The sequence below is a fragment of the Bubalus bubalis genome, chromosome 18 (assembly GCF_019923935.1).
Source record: "Bubalus bubalis isolate 160015118507 breed Murrah chromosome 18, NDDB_SH_1, whole genome shotgun sequence".
NCBI classification, from domain to species: domain Eukaryota; kingdom Metazoa; phylum Chordata; class Mammalia; order Artiodactyla; family Bovidae; genus Bubalus; species Bubalus bubalis.
Genome location: NC_059174.1, coordinates 3,604,888 through 3,622,480, shown reverse-complemented (window position 1 = coordinate 3,622,480; position 17,593 = coordinate 3,604,888).

The window sequence follows — 17,593 nt, the reverse complement described above, 5'->3', positions numbered from 1 at the left end:
TTTGACTAGATGGACCTTTGTTGGCAAAGTAATGTCTCTACCTTTTAATATGCTATCTATGTTGGACATAGCTTTTCTTCCAAGCAGCACGTGTGTTTTAGTTTCATGGCTGCAGTCACCATCCGCAGTGATTTTGCAGCCCCAAGATTTAAGTCTCTCACTATTTCCATTGTTTCCCCATCAATTTGCCATGAAGTGATGGGACCAGATGCCATGATCTTAGTTTTCTGAATGTTGGGTTTTAAAGTTTTTCACTCTCCTCTTTCACTTTCATCAAGGTTTTAAGCTTTTTCACTCTCCTCTTTCACTTTCATCAAGAGGTTCCTTAGTTCTTCTTCACTTTCTGCCATAAGGATGGTACCATCTGCGTATCTGAGGTTATTGATAATTCTCCCGGCAATCTTGATTCCAGCTTGTGCTTCATCCAGCCCAGCATTTCACGTGATGTACTCTGCATATAAGTTAATATACAGCCTTGATGTACTCCTTTCCCTATTTGGAACCAGTCAGTTGTTCCATGTCCAGTTCTAACTGTTGCTTCTTGACCTGCATACAGATTTCTCAGGAGGCAGGTAAAGTGACTTGGTATTCCCATCTCTTTCAGAATTTTCCACAGTTTATTGTGATCCACACAGTCAAAGGCTTTGGCATAGTCAATAAAGTTCCAGATGTTTTTCTGGAACTCTCTTGCTTTTTTGATCATCCAACAGATGTTGGCAATTTGATCTCTGGTTCCTCTGCCTTTTCTAAATCCAGCTTGAACATCTGGAAGTTCACAGTTCATGTACTGTTGAAGCCTGGCTTGGAGAATTTTGAGCATTACTTTGCTAGCGTGTGAGATGAATGCAATTGTGTCGTAGTTTGAACATTCTTTGGCATTGCCTTTCTTTGGAATGAAAACTGACCTTTTCCAGTCCTGTGGCCACTGCTGAGTTTTCCAAATTTGCTGGCATATTGAGTGCGGCACTTTCACAGCATCATCTTTTAGGATTTGAAATAGCTAGCTCAACTGGAATTTAAAAATCTGAAGATATGCACCTGGAGACTGTGCTCCGTAACAAGAGAAGTCACCACAGTGAGCAGCCTGCACCCTGCAACTGGATAGTAGCCCCTGCTCTCCACAATTAGAGAAAGCCCCTGTGCAGCAACGAAGACCCAGCTCAGCCACAAATAAATAAATACAGAGTGTGTACATGTCAAAATATAAATAAATGGAAGAATTTTCACAGCTCTGAATCTCACAAACACTTCTATAAAGTGAGCAAGGAGGACCATCCCTTTTTTAAAAATTTTTTTAAGAGATTATGCAGGTGTGATATAGAGATTCAGAGAGCTGGAAAGCATGAAAGCTGTCAGGATGCAGGCAGTGGCACAGTCCAGGCTTTATGTCTGAGGAGCATTATGCAACCTGTGGTTTCGGTTGTGATGATGTTTAAGAACAAGGATGGGATGGTACAAGCCATTCTTGGGGCCCTTTGGGAATTAAAGCAATGCAAACAAGCGAGGCCAGGTGAGCTGAGCAGATCTGAGGAGGCTCTAACAGAGCCCGGCACACTTGATGGTGTTTCAGTTTGGACAGACCTGGGATAAAACCACTCAATTGAAAATTACATTGTTAAACTTCTCATAGTAACTGTCAATCATATATTTGGTAAGTGAAATGTAAATTCATTTACATAATGAAATGTAAATTCATATATTTGGTAGTGAAATGTAAATTATTTGCAAAAAGTATATAAGCACATGTTATCATAAAACTTGGAAAAAGAATTAACATCTGCTTTATGACTCCAGTATGTACTCAGCTGTATTATGCCTGAAGTATTTCAGTCCTCCCATTTCATGACCAGAGACACAGGATTTTTTAAATGAAGCATTCCTCACATAGGTGAATGCATAACACAGGATTTTGTAACTGAATATAACTACATAAGTGATCAGAAAGAGCAGACCAGAGAAACATGGACATATCAGTAGGGATGTTGATTTTTTTTAATACTAGATTAAAACTTTACCACCAGAATTAGATGTTTGAAAGTACTTTACAAGAACTTGACTTAGTGGACGGTGTTACTGCATCTAATACAATGAAACAGAGAAATGAAATACTATGTGAACATTTAAACTATTTTTTTAGCCAGCCAGTCTGTTCTGTTCTGTTCTCCTGTGAGAGAAAAGACATAAGGCTGAATTCTCTGGACCTTTTGCCATGACATGCTTCTGGAGAAATTTGTTCGCTGGTTCATCTGTTCTTATCATTGTTTACTTATAATTAGATCTGAATAATTGTTCACTTCTAATCCTATCTGAATACTTTGAAAAAAATGTATATTCCCCTAAGTGATACTAGAAACTTAAAATTATAACCTGGGGCAAACTTTTAATTTAGCTGGTAAAATATTTCTATCTTTGGTGTATTATATGACAGGAGAAAAGTTGGCATTACCTTTGTGTTTGATTATTAAAATGCATGTTCAATTATAAATGAAACATTAGGTAAGAATGCTAATTTTAAAAAATCACATGTATTTGCAGAGATATTCCTTTTTAAAGAATTGGAATGATTATTTTAATGTAGCTTTTGTCATGGAGAAGGCAATGGCACCCCACTCCAGTACTCTTGCCTGGAAAATCCCATGGAAGGAGGAGCCTGGTAGGCTGCAGTCCATGGGGTCGCTGAGGGTCGGACATGACTGAGCGACTTCACTTTCACTTTTCACTTTGATGCATTGGAGAAGGAAATGGCACCCCACTCCAGTGTTCTTGCCTGGAGAATCCCAGGGACGGGGGAGCCTGGTGGGCTGCCGTCAATGGGGTCACACATAGGCGGACACGACTGAAGCGACTCAGCAGCAGCAGCAGCAGCTTTTGTCATCTGACAATCTCCTGGGAGATATTAATAGAGGAAGATAGATTCAGGCCCATGGTTGACTGTAAAGTTAAGTAGACATTGACTTTCTTATTTTTAAATCTTGTTGTGTATGATTTTTTTTTCAGTGGCTTGGGAAAAGCTAGTACAAGAAATGAACCAATAAATGAAAACAGGTATTGTCTACAGATTAAGGTAAATACTTTAGATAAATCAGTGGATAAAATTATAATAAGGGTCATGTGCTATATATTCCTAAAAACACAGATAATCATTATTGATCACAAATTCATGGTGCATAAATAAATATGAAACATAATTAAAACCTAAAGATTTTGTATGTGGAACCAAACTAGTCAAGCCAACTTAATAACTTTATTTTGAAATTGTGTAACACTCATGAGCAGTTGCACAAGCAGTTACACAGAGTTCTGAAAAAGAGGCCTGAGTCTGGAGAAACTGTGCTCTGACCCAAACATTTTTAGAGAAAGGGAGTGTCTCCTGTTTTACTCTGTCCCCTGTCGTCCTACCCACAAATTTAAACAGACACTAGTAATTGTGAGAAGGAGTGGTTAAAATGTGGCGGTTGGTGAAACCCTGATTGGGTCACAAACTTGGTGTTTTTTTTTTTTTACCCATTCTGTCAGCTTTCAACCCTAAAGAACAATTTGTAAATCCTCCAAATGGCATGGTAAGATAGAACTAATAGCCCTGTGGTGAATTGGAAATCAATAAAACATTAAAAATGCAAATACATTCTTGTTAATATGATATAATTGTGAGGAACTTTTAGGCATTCAATTACCATTTAACACAAAAGCCTGTAAGGATTTAATTAGGAATCCTTCACCTAATTGAGGTCAAGATTGTTAGCAGTGGATATCTAATTAGCTTGCTTGGCAGCTGTCTTTTTGAAAACTCCCTGGGAAAAATCATTCCTTAAAAGATAAGCACCCCCACCCCCAAACCCCACACACAAAATGTGTGTAAAAGCTATTGAAATCCTAAACCTGAGTAAATAGTATCATAGTACCTTCAGCTTCCTGTGTTATATGGTCACTGCGGGGATCTGGATGAAGGGTACCCGGGAACTCTGTGTGACTACTTCTGCAGCTTCTTCTTGTTACACAACTTCAAAATAAAAAGTTACTTAAAATGCATCCTTCTCTCTCAGAATTACAAGAGTATTTGAATCATCTGCTTTCTCATTTTGTGGTTATGTGATGATTTTAGACAATCATTGATTTCATGAAATAAGGCCAAATTAATATAGCACTTGATATAGTTCAAGTAAATACCAGTTTGGCTGATCCATAATTAATTAAGAGGACCTCACATCAGAGTAACCCACCTACAAATTGTTGGAGAAAATTTTCCTGGCAGTTCACATTCCTAATTTGCTCTCAGCCAGATTATACAATTTTTCAACACCCAGGTATAAAACCTCAGCTAGCAATAAAATCCAAAATAAAGTCATCAAATTAATCTCCTTTGCCTAACGGAATAAATAGTCCATTTTATGTTCTTTAAGATTAAGGTTTTCATAATTATTTTAATGGAGAATACATAAAAAGACACAGTATTTTATAATGGGCTAATAAGAACCAAGGGAGATTTATGGTTGTAGAATCTAGGGCCTCCAAGAGCAGCAATGACCAAATTTTGTTCGCTGGTCATCAGTGCTTCAATGTAGTTCAGGAAAAAGAGAAGGCAATGGCCATGCAATTGTGCAGTTATTCATATATAATGTGTATTCCCATGTTGAAAGATCTGAGAATTTATTTTGTTTATACTCAGTGTATACTGAGCAAAATTTGGCCTTGGAATCCTCTCCCCAACTTCCAGTTAACTTTTAAAATCAGCATTCTACAGAACTCACGTTGGGAATGCCTACTTATAGAGTTAAAGTTTGCTTCCTAATGAAGTCTAGAGTCAGCAACCCCAATTAGAAACGTGTATCACACGGAGCCTGGGCTGGTCATTTAAAAACTAGGAATTAGTTACTCACTTCAGTGACTCTCAAGGTTTTACAAGTTTTGTTAGAGCTACCTGACTCCCCATATTTATTTATTTGTTTATTTTAATTTTATTTTATTTTTAAACTTTACATAATTCTATTAGTTTTGCCAAATATCAAAATGAATCCGCCACAGGTATATATGTGTTCCCCATCCTGAACCCTCCTCCCTCCTTCCTCCCCATACCCTCCCTCTGGGTCGTCCCAGTGCACCAGCCCCAAGCATCCAGTATCGTGCATCAAACCTGGACTGGCAACTCGTTTCATACATGATATTTTACATGTGTCAATGCCATTCTCCCAAATCTTCCCACCCTCTCCCTCTCCCACAGAGTCCATAAGACTGTTCTATACATCAGTGTCTCTTTTGCTGTCTCGTACACAGGGTTATTGTTACCATCTTTCTAAATTCCATATATATGCGTTAGTATACTGTATTGGTATTTTTCTTTCTGGCTTACTTCACTCTATATAATAGGCTCCAGTTTCATCCACCTCATTAGAACTGATTCAAATGTATTCTTCTTAATGGCTGAGTAATACTCCATTGTGTATATGTACCACAGCTTTCTTATCTATTCATCTGCTGATGGACATCTAGGTTGCTCCCATGTCCTGGCTATTATAAACAGTACTGTGATGAACATTGGGGTACACATGTCTCTTTCCCTTCTGGTTTCCTCAGTGTGTATGCCCAGCAGTGGGATTGCTGGGTCATAAGGCAGTTCTATTTCCACTTTTTTAAGGAATCTCCACACTGTTCTCCATAGTGGCTGTACTAGTTTGCATTCCCACCAACAGTGGAAGAGGGTTCCCTTTTCTCCACACCCTCTCCAGCATTTATTACTTGTAGACTTTTGGATCGCAGCCATTCTGACTGGTGTGAAATGGTACCTCATAGTGGTTTTGATTTGCATTTCTCTGATAATGAGTGATGTTGAGCATCTTTTCATGTGTTTGTTAGCCATCTGTATGTCTTCTTTGGAGAAATGTCTATTTAGTTCTTTGGCCCATTTTTTGATTGGGTCATTTATTTTTCTGAAGTTGAGCTGTAGGAGTTGCTTGTATATTCTCGAGATTAGTTGTTTGTCAGTTGCTTCGTTTGCTATTATCTTCTCCCATTCTGAAGGTTATCTTTTCACCTTGCTAATAGTTTCCTTTGATGTGCAGAAGCTTTTAAGGTTAATTAGGTCCCATTTGTTTATGTTTGCTTTTATTTCCAATATTCTGGGAGGTGGGTCATAGAGGATCCTGCTGTGATGTATGTCAGAGAGTGTTTTGCCTATGTTCTCCTCTAGGAGTTTTATAGTTTCTGGTCTTACATTTAGATCTTTAATCCATTTTGAGTTTATTTTTGTGTATGGTGTTAGAAAGTGTTCTAGTTTCATTCTTTTACAAGTGGTTGACCAGATTTCCCAGCACCCCATATTTATTTTTAATTTGCAGTTTTAAAATTGCATCTTAAAAAAAAAAACAGATGAAACATTTATTTTCATCCTGTTTATGTCATGAAAGTCAAGGTCTGTATGACTGGAAGCCTTCTTCAGTGTCCAGCAGGACTTGGTCCACGTCCTTAGTGCTCAGTAGTCCCCAGCTCTGCTGGGTGTCACTGAAAGCACCAAGTTCTTCCCTACCCTCTGGGCCTCGTCACAGCCCACAGTGTTTCCTCCACCCAGCGTCACTCCCCCCAAATCAGCAGTACTGCCTTTTTTATATTCTCATCTGTTGACCTGAAACAAATAGGCTGTCAGCTATTTCTCCAGCAAAGTTGGATTGTGGATTGGGAGAGAATTGCAGTGTGGAGGGGAGGTGGGTGGTGGTCTGCCCCTGCAGTGAGGCACGTGGGAGCCCCTTCTGGAAAGAGAGACTTTTATAACGGGGAGTAGGAAGCTGGGAACAGGAAGTCCATGGCTTCTCACTGGCTGTGTCCCTGCCAGCAGAGGAGTCTTGTCTTCTCCCTGTTGGGCTCTGCTATCTTCTCAGGGCGTGAGAGCTCCCCCATTCTGGCCCCCCAAGTCTGTTTAGTTGAGGCTTCTGTTAATTTTTTGCACACCCATTCATTTATCCTTTCAGTGTCCCTTCAGATGACGTTTGAGGATGTAAAGCACTGCGATCATAAGACTCTTAAGTAGGGAAGTTCTCTGACCGTCAGTGTCATTCACGTAGGAGAGGAAGCTCTGTCTGAAATCGTTCGAGTCTGGACATTGTGATTAGTGCCCAAAGAAAATCTGTGCATTTCACTGTTATGGTGAGGATCGTTTGTTTGAGTCACCCCCAGAGGATGAGTCATTGTGAAGTGAGTCGTTTGAAGGTGGGTTTTGTCAGTGGGTTCTTGGGGGCCCCTCCACGGTCCCGTAATGGAGATGTAGGGCTCAGACTGGGAGAGCGTCAGCAGAATAGTGTCCAAAGCTGTGGCATTGGGTTATTCACACCTAAATTGTTAGTTGTGCAAAGTGTTGTTAGACTTGTAAGACCTTCAGTTTGCATATTTAACTCACTTCACATTCTAGCTACCAGCTGATGCCTGAACGCGTTGCAAGCTCTTTTCATGGGTATTTGACTTATCCTGTGCCTATAGCTCTTCCGTTTGCCTTTTCTCATTAAGAGTCCGGTCAACTCCACCCCTCTCATTCATGTCAGGCCACAGAGTTGGAAAGGATGGTGTAAGAAGAGGAGAATGTTAAGATTCTGCTTAAGAAATGAAGTACCCTTGTGAGTGAATGACGTTCATTCTTCACTTCACTCATTTCTGGCTATCACCATTCTGTAGCTAGCGAGGAACTTTCTGTTGCAAATCTGAATTAGCTTTGCAGTCCTTTGGTGGAGAAGTGTATTCCCTTGATAAATCAGGGGGTTTATCAACCAGTCCTAGCGCTTGGCCTCTTCACCTGTTTTTCCAAACTCTCAATCAGCAGCTACTACATGGCTCATATATTTTTAGATATAAAGATAAAAAAAAGTAGTGATCAGCATTACATGATAGTTTAAAATAACATTTACCCATTGACCTTGACATTTTTGTGAATGTGTTCAAAATTAGGTCCTCCTTCTTTTCAGCTTCATTTTAAACTTGATTCTGCACAGATGTTGATAGGAAACTAAGGTGTAAGTGAAAATATAGAATATATAGAAAAATACAGAATTAGCATACAGAAATATACCTATTAAAATGTAAATATATATACACATATATATGTATATGGCTTGAAAATTCATACAAACACAGCCCTTAAAACTGCCTGAATGAGTTACTGAAAGGCTTATACACAGTAATAAAAATAGCAGTTTTATAAAATGCCAAAGTTACAGTAATAAAAGAGGCAAATGCTTCCCACACATTAGAGACTGTCCCTCACAAGTCAGCAAATATGCTCAAGAATTATGTGGTAAACACTTGCATTAGGGATTTTTCTGACTGAGTTCCTTCCAGTAAAGATGGTAGGTCTCTTATGTAGAATATGACAGTGAACTAGAATCAGAAAAAGGGAAGCAAACAACATTCTTGTGCCACAGAATAAAATCATTTAGTTTCCAATTAAAGTCATTCTGATGAATTTTGACCTAAAACCTTCAACATAACTGATGTTGCAAATCTAGGTGCAGCTCTTTAGTTTTCTGAAGATGCAGCATGTGTTCTAAAGTGCTTTTTACAGAATTCCAGTAAGAGGTAAAATAAATCATCTGTCTCAAATTGGTATTTTAGCAAACATTTATTTCTCTGTTAGAAAATATGCCAGATACCTTTTGAACCAGATGAATTGATAGTTTTTCCACTGAATTTGTATACCTTGTTGAAATTGTTCCTAATATGTGTTTGTAAATGGTCTCCTTCATGAGAAAAGCTAAAGGGAAGCATAAAGAATTTTGTCATTAACATACCTCAAAAGTCAAAATATAACCAAATATAAAATAATTTTCAGAGACAGTAGATTAACAGTTGCATTTGAATGCAGTAATTGTTGGTTTTCAGTTTGCCCTAACAGTCAATTATGAGTGAAAGCGTGGTCTATGTGTTTATTCTTTTATCAAATTGTTTTTCCTCTTTTTTAATGAGTGAAAATATTATGATTTAGCCATGTAACAGTTTCAACAAATAATTTCACAATTTGTATGGAAATACAAAATCCTCAAATAGCCAAAGCAATCTTGAGAAAGAGGAATGGAACTGGAGGAATCAACCTGCCTGACTTCAGACTATACTACAAAGCCACAGTCATCAAGACAGTATGGTACTGGCACAAAGACAGAAATATAGATCAATGGAACAAAATAGAAAGCCCAGAGATAAACCCAAGCACCAATGGACACCTTATCTTTGACAAAGGAGGCAAGAATATACAATGGATTAAAGACAATCTCTTTAACAAGTGGTGCTGGGAAATCTGGTCAACCACTTGTAAAAGAATGAAACTAGAACACTTTCTAACACCATACACAAAAATAAACTCAAAATGGATTAAAGATCTAAACGTAAGACCAGAAACTATAAAACTCCTAGAGGAGAACATAGGCAAAACACTCTCCGACATAAATCACAGCAGGATCCTCTATGACCCACCTCCCAGAATATTGGAAATAAAAGCAAAAATAAACAAATGGGATATAATTAAAATTAAAAGCTTCTGCACAATATGTAACAGTTTCAAACTCTACCCCCATTTTTTAAAAGAAATTCTCATCACTATATGCCACTATCCCAATTGCATTTTAGAAAGATGCTGGAGAGAGGGTGTTTAGCAAATCTTAACGTCTCTGTGTCTCTTAATTAAAGATGTAGATAAGTGGGCTGTTGAGTTGCCGGCTCAGTTGTGTCTGACTCTTTGCAACCCCATGGACTGTAGCCTGCCAGTCTCCTCTATCTGGGATTTCCTAGGCAAGAAGACTGGAGTGGGTGGCCATTTCCTCCTCCAGGGGATCTTCCTCCTCTAGGGATTAATCCTTTGTCTCCTGCCCTGGCAGATGGTCTCTTTAGTAGATTGAAAGGACAGCAGTTCTCCAGGGCAAGCAGGAAGGGGAACGGCCCATCTCTGGACAGCTGGGGAAGGCAGGTTTGTTGCCAGACCTTTCAAATGTCTCTGTATTGTCATCCCTGAGATGTGTCTCCTGAAAGTGGTAATGAGTGTAAAGGATGGAGAGACACTGTTCTCAAATTTGGGCAGAGGGTCCTGCTCTCCTGCACAGGGAGGCTGTGGTGGGGGCGCTGCTCTGGGCATATCCACACCCCTTTGCATCACAGTTTGGCTGCCATCTTTGGGAAGCACAGCATGGCAGCCTTTCAGCTACTGCAAATAGTTTAAAATCATCAGGGCCGTTAGGAAGTGAGGAGAAGCACAGAAGGATAAAGGAATTGAGAGAAGCCACCCAGCTGGCTGAAGTCTGAGGAACTCGATGGGGGTGAAACAGGGGCGATCCCTAGTAGAAGTCATCATTGACCTAAAACAGACTGTCGGGTGTCTCTCGAACACAGATGGGCTCATCCTGTGGCGAGGGAAGGAAATGCCTTCATAGAAGGGAGTAGGAAGTCGGGGTCTAGGAAGGGTAACCCGTCTGTGGCTTTTCCTTGACTGAGTCCTTCCCCAGGGAAGGAAGAGCCGGAATTCTTCCTGTCGGGTTCTGCTGTCTTCACAGGGCATGAGAACTTCCTCTCTGGTCTCCTAACTCTGAGATTTCCATTTCTTAGTTGTTTACATCACTCAAGAATAAGCTTGTGGGTGAGTGGTATTCGACTTGAAGCTGTGTTTTTGTTCCCATGTGTGTTGCACACAAGAAGCCAATTCTGGCTCTGTGTTAGAACTGTTCCTTTGACTTGCCTTTCGTTGCTTTTGTTGTTATGATCATGCAGAATGGCTGCCTCAGAGAACCCTGCCCCTCTGCCTGTTAAACTGAAGTGCCTTTGTTCAGAACCCTGTCCCTCTGTAGATGGCAGGTAGGAAGGAATTAACACACCCCTGCCTGAAGCTTGCCATTCCAGATGTTTGCAAGACCAATGGCCTTTTTACTTTGCTTCCTCACCTTCCTGTCTCTGACCTAGCAAAGAACCTGGCATCCAGACCCCAATAAAATGGGTATTTTGAGGTGCTAGCCTGCCATCTTCCCAGTCAGTGATCTGCTCCCCACTCCCCCAATAAAGTCTCTTCTTTGCCTCAGCTCCTCATCCCTCAGATTCATTGGCCTGTCCTGCAGTGAGCAGAGCAAACGTGGACTTGGTAACATAGGTATCCCGTACTCTGTTCCTCCCAAATCCTAATTCTTCAATTACGGCTGCCAAATAACTAATTGTCATATGTGGAGTTCTGTGTTTTTTTAGTGATTGTGTAGACACAGAGAAAATTATTTTCCAGTTGATGCCGTGTGGAATAGAAACCATTATTCCCAGGACAGAGAGATGACTTAAATCTGTAAAGCTGTTCGGAGAGCCAGAGGGTGAGGAAGACAGTGAGGAGGAGCACACATGTTTGGGGAGGCGTTTTAGAGATCCCTGAAGGTTGGGTTTCGTGATAAAAGCAGGGCTATCAAAATGGAAATGAGGGTCTCTGTGGTTGCTGGCAGCCCGGGTCAATAGACAGGAATTGACTGCAAGCCTTTTCTAGGGGCCTGGCCACCCAGAAGGTGTGGCTGCCTCAGGCGTCTGGCGAGGAAGTCAGCAGAGTCTGTTGACCGCCGTGGAGTATGCAGTGAGTGGCGGGCCAGGCCCCTGGCACGGGGTCACCAGTGCCCCTTCCTTTGTCAGGGCAGCCCACGCTGTCTCGGGTGTAAAGCCTGTGGCTCTACAGCAAGTGTCAGGCAGGTGGGGGTCAGAGAACGTTCCAAGGGCTCCTGGACCCGAGGAGCAGTGAAGCCCCTGGTCCTTCATCCTGCTCCTAGGGTTGTGCCTCGGCTGCTGGACCTGCTCCCAGCAATATGTGCCACTTCTGGTGTTTGCTCCTCTGCCCCAGGCATGGAAGGGCTGGCACAGGGAATTAGGGCACTCATGCCTGGGAGCCTCAGATGTTCTGCAGGCCGCGGGCAGCGTGGGCATCCCGTGTGGAGGAGCCGGCTGGGAAGGCGGTCTTCCGAGCCATACCCCCCGCACACACGCCTCCATTCTGGGCAGGGCCTCCACGTCAGGCTCCAGGCTGCAGCCGCAAAACGGCAGTGACCCCCTTTCAAGTGTATAGACAGTTAAAATGTGGGGCACTTTGAGTGACACTGTTGCGGTTTTCAGCAGAATTCAACTTACCAACGTAAATATAATGCTCTTCAGAGTATCTGGGCTCTAGCCAACCTGGCTTAGTGGAAATAGCTGTCTTGTTCCTATTTAATGTGCAGCATAAAGTCTCCTGGCCACAGTTGGTTGAAACACTTAATAAGAATAATGGTATTGTAATTATTCCTACTGGGAATCGTGGCCTCCACCTAAAAATACAGTTTTACTTTGCAGTATCTTCTTAATTGCAAGATCTCATTGCTGCTCCTAGATGTCTCTAGGCTATGGACAGCCTCCTGTGTCCTCTACTCACCTGACCCCTGGGCACTTTCTTTCCCTTCTCTTTAGGAAGTTTTTCTTGCGGAAAGGGAACACAAACTTTGCGTTTCACTCTTATTCAGTAATGCGTGTCCCTGTGTGAAAGTCTTTAAGTACCACTCTTTCTAAAAGTTGAAAAATAAATGGAGAAGTGAATCGAGTGGATTCTAATGTGAATAAGAGAACTGGAAATGTTATTTGGATAGACTTTCAAATAAATTCAAACTTGGAGAGAAGCCTATTCATGGTAAGTCATGGTAAGTCATCCCATGACGCTCAGCTCCGTTTATCTGCAGATTAATACGTGCAGAGTTGAATGGACAGAGTGTCAGAGAGTTCTTCACTTTTGTTCTCAAGTCAGTCATATTCACTGTATACTTTTTAAAAATAAACTTTATATTTTAGATACAATTTTAGATCTACAGGAACATTATGAAGTTAATACAGAGGAGCCTCCGTATAGCTTGTATTTCCCCCTGTTGTTAACATCTTATGCTTGCAGGGCACATTTGTTACAGTTAAAGAACTGATAGTGACGTGTCTTTGTTAACTAAAGTCCACACTTTACTCAGATGCCCTTAGGATTATCTTACTGTATTTTTTATGTTCTAGGATCCCATCCTGGATACTGTAATCAGTTAATAGTCGTGCCCCCTTAGACTGCTCTCGGCTGTGACAGTTTCTTAGACTTCCCTTGGTTTTGGTGATATTTTTAGTGTTTAGGGATACCATCAAGTATTTTATAAAATGTCCCTCAATTGGGATTTGTCTGATGTTATGATTAGATGGGGTTATGTGTTTTGGATAAAATCAGAGAGGTGTGCATTTATACCACATCATATCAAGATATGACTTAATTTGTTGGTAGTGATGTTGATCACCCAGCTAAGAATGTGTTTGACAAGCTCTATAACTCACTCAAAGTTACTCTTCTTTGGATAGAAGTCAGTATGCTCAGACCATTCTCTTACAAATAAGCAGGGGTCCTTGGGGAAATAACAGAGTCTAGCAAAGGGGCAGAGAAAATACAAGATGAGCCTGGAGGATATTGTATTATGAAAAAGCAGGGAAGTGTTCAGAAAACAGAAGGATGGGGTTATGTCAAGGCGATGCAGAAGTCAACCAGAAAGACTTCTCCATGTCCAAAACTGAAGTAATTCCAGCAACAAAATAAATAGCATCGTGCTGGATTATAACCCAGGATATAAAATAAATATGTATTTGTGATACTAATGTACATAAATAATTGAATAAATGAATATAAGGAAGTTTCTTGTTACTGAGGGCTTCCCAGAGCGCTAGTGGTGAAGAGCCTGCCTACCAATGCAGCAGACAAAAGAGACGTGGGTTCAATCCCTGGGTCAGGAAGATCCCCTAGAGGAAGTCGTGGTGACCAACTCCAGTATTCTTAGCTGGAGAATCCCATGGACAGAAGAGCCTGGTGGGCTACAGTCCATGGGGTTGCAAAGAGTCAGACATGACTGAAGTGACTGAGCACACACTCTTATTACTGAAATACTCAAGTAATATATGTAGATAATCCCATTTTGAGAACGTGGACCTGTCCTCTTCACTTCCGACTCCACTGAATGTAGGTTGAACTTAGTGATTTGCTTCCAAAGAACAGAATCAGTTCAGTTCAGTCGCTCAGTCGTGTCCGACTCTTTTCGACCCATGAATCGCAGCACGCCAGGCCTCCCTGTCCATCACCAACTCCCGAAGTTCACCCAAACTCCTGTCCATCGAGTCGGTGATGCCATCCAGCCATCTCATCCTCTGTCGTCCCCTTCTCCTCCTTCCCCCAATCCCTCCCAGCATCAGCATCTTTTCCAATGAGTCAACTCTTCGCATGAGGTGGCCAAAGTATTGGAGTTTCAGCTTCAGCATCAGTCCTTCCAATGAACAGCCAGGACTGATCTCCTTTAGAATGGACTGGTTGGATCTCCTTGCAGTCCAAGGGACTCTCAAGAGTCTTCTCCAACACCACAGTTCAAAAGCATCAATTCTTCGGTGCTCAGCTTTCTTCAGAGTCCAACTCTCACATCCGTACATGACCACTGGAAAAACCATAGCCTTGACTAGAGGGACCTTTATTGGCAAAGTAATGTCTCTGCTTTTGAATATGCTATCTAGGTTAGTCATAACTTTCCTTCCAAGGAGTAAGCGTCTTTTAATTTCATGGCTGCAGTCACCATCCGCAGTGATTTTGAAGCCCCAAAAAATAAAGTCTGACACTGTTTCCACTGTTTCCCCATCTATTTCCCATGAAGTGATGGGACCAGATGCCATGATCTTCATTTTCTGAATGTTGAGCTTTAAGCCAACTTTTTCACTCTCCTCTTTCACTTTCATCAAGAGGCTTTTTAGTTCCTCTTCACTTTCTGCCATAAGGGTGGTGTCATGCATATCTGAGGTTATTGCTATTTCTCCCGGCAATCTAGATTCCAGCTTGTGCTTCTTCCAGCCCAGTGTTTCTTATGATGTACTGTGCATATAAGTTAAATAAACAGGGTGACAATATACAGCCTTGACGTACTCCTTTTCCTATTTGGAACCAGTCTGTTGTTCCATGTCCAGTTCTAACTGTTGCTTCCTGACCTGCATATCAGTTTCTCAAGAGGCAGATCAGGTGGTCTAGTATTCCCATCTCTTTCAGAATTTTCCACAGTTTATGGTGATCCACACAGTCAAAGGCTTTGGCATAGTCAATAAAGGAGAAATAGATGTTTTTCTGGAACTCTCTTTTTCCATGATCCAACAGATGTTGGCAATTTGATCTAAAGAACAGAATAGGGCAAAAAAAAAAATAATAATAATTTTAGAGTTGGAGAAACCTGGCAAACTCCCTTAACCAAGGGATGAAGACCAACGTCATTAATAGCCATACTGACATCATATACCCCTGCTAGGAAGAAATAAGAGCACTTCACCAGTGTAGTGGTTTTGCCAAGACCCTAGATCCCAGTGTAATCATGACCAAGCATCGTACTGGCCTGGGGATATTCTGCAGGACAGCCTGGAAGGTCATAAAAAGACAGCGGAAGACAGAGAAACAGTCACGGATCAGAGGAAACTGGGAAGGCATGACAGCCAAATCTAATGTGATATCCTACACTGAATCCTGAAACAGAAAATGCACATTAAAGGAAAGACTGGTAGAATCTGAATGAAGTCAGAACTTGAGTTAATGTTCCAATGTCAGTTTCTTAGTTTGGACAAATGTACTGCAGTCATGTAAGATATTAATAATAATGAGAATGCTGAGTGGTGTGTGAGAACTGTCTCCACTCTCTTTGCAACTTCCTGGTGATCTAATAGTATTTCAATACAAGTTTGTTTGTTTGTTTTTAAGAAACTAGTGTTTCTAAGTTTAAATCATCTCTGAAGGAGGATGTGCATTTAGTATACAAGAAACAAATGTGGACTAAGTGGAATGACTCCTTGTATTTCTGCTAACATGCAGTGTAATTTGCAGGTAGCAGAAATATTTCTGACCTTCAAATCTAAAGAATCCATAAAAGGATTCAAGATTCCATTATCTTTACATGAACCAGGTTATCAAGCAGAATTTCTTGTATTTAGAACAGATGGTACTTCGTATTTCTTTCCTGAAAATTCTGAATTTTGCAAGCAGAGCCATTCTTCAATTTAATTGGAGGAAAAAAGGTTTAAAATGTATTAAGCTCATGAAATGTTGGTGGTTTCCCCCCACATGCACTGCATGGAATATGAAAAGAGATGTTTTTACCATGGTAGGTGGCTTACTCTGAAGACATTAGGACAGGAAATAACTATAAGAAGCTACAGAATGTTTTGCCATTTTAGAATCACTCAGAATATAGCCATTGTAAGATTCACTTAATGCCCAACCTCCTACTTTATCCTGAGACACATAACACAACATGTTAACACCAGCCAGATACTGTTTAGACGCATATTTATGTCAGTGTAGATGCAGAGAAACCACAAGACAGTATAATGAACAATACAAAAATATGACTTATATTAAATGACCATTTCTTTATATTTTTAGATTCTTATGAGTAGCATGCAGTTCTTATAAACTAGAAAGCACTATATATAATTTTGAGCTTACTAATATTATCAGTATTTAGTAGAATCTGGGATGAAATTAGATGATCACATGAGTTTCTTAAATATGAAACTATCTATTTAGAATAACAAAGTCATTTATATCATAATTGTAATGTTCTATTAAAATAACAATAAAGTTATTATATTCTATTTATAAAATAAAAATTTATACTTTAATTATAGTTTCTTTTTTTCTTATACCTGTGTTATAATATTTGGCATAAATTTCATCTCATTAACGGAAGCCTAAAATTGAAAGTAGAACAGCTGGAGTGTTGAATCAAGAGCCCTCCATAGCAAAAATCAAAGTTTTATATTTAATTAGTTAATCTCATCTACTAATTATTATGGGAACTAGTACTTGATTTAGAATATATGAATTATATTTTATTTTACCTTATATGCCACTCATGGCAAGGAACATACAGAGGAAAATGTAATATATGTATTCACTTTTTCCTTCTTAAAAAATTAAACTCCTTTAGTTCAAATAAGAATGGAGAAGAAAACAGTTCAGGATGAGTTTGGAAATCAAGAAAACAGCACTACTCTGCCCTCTTGCATATAATTCATTCTTCTACTAAAGGATACATTTGACATTCTTCCAACTACCACTAAAACTGTCAGAAAACCCTTGAAAATAGTATTTTAAAAAAATCAATAGTGCCCCTTCACATCTTTTAAATTGGTCAATTTTGATTGCCTAGTTCCCTGAAATGCTTTGAAATTCACTTGTGAATAGATGACCTAAGCCAGTCATTATAAAAGGTATTAAAGAGAGGCACCAAATTTACAGAGCAAGATATTGTAGAAACGTATAAAAATGTGTCCTGAGGTACTATTTATAAGGAATACCATGGTTCTTTAAGTGTATCCATCTCCTGGGTCCATACCCATCATTATAATTGATTTTTTGTATGTGGTTTAAAACATACTGTCTTCCTAATTTGCAAGCATAGGTTTCCTTTATAGGATGGTATGAAACAAATTGAGAGAACCAGAAGCGATTTCCAGCCAAAGGTAGTATGTGAAGATTGGCCTGTCTCACGGTCAGGAGCTCTGAGCTGCTGTGATTTTGCTTTGCTTCCCCTGTCAAGACTTAGGACTC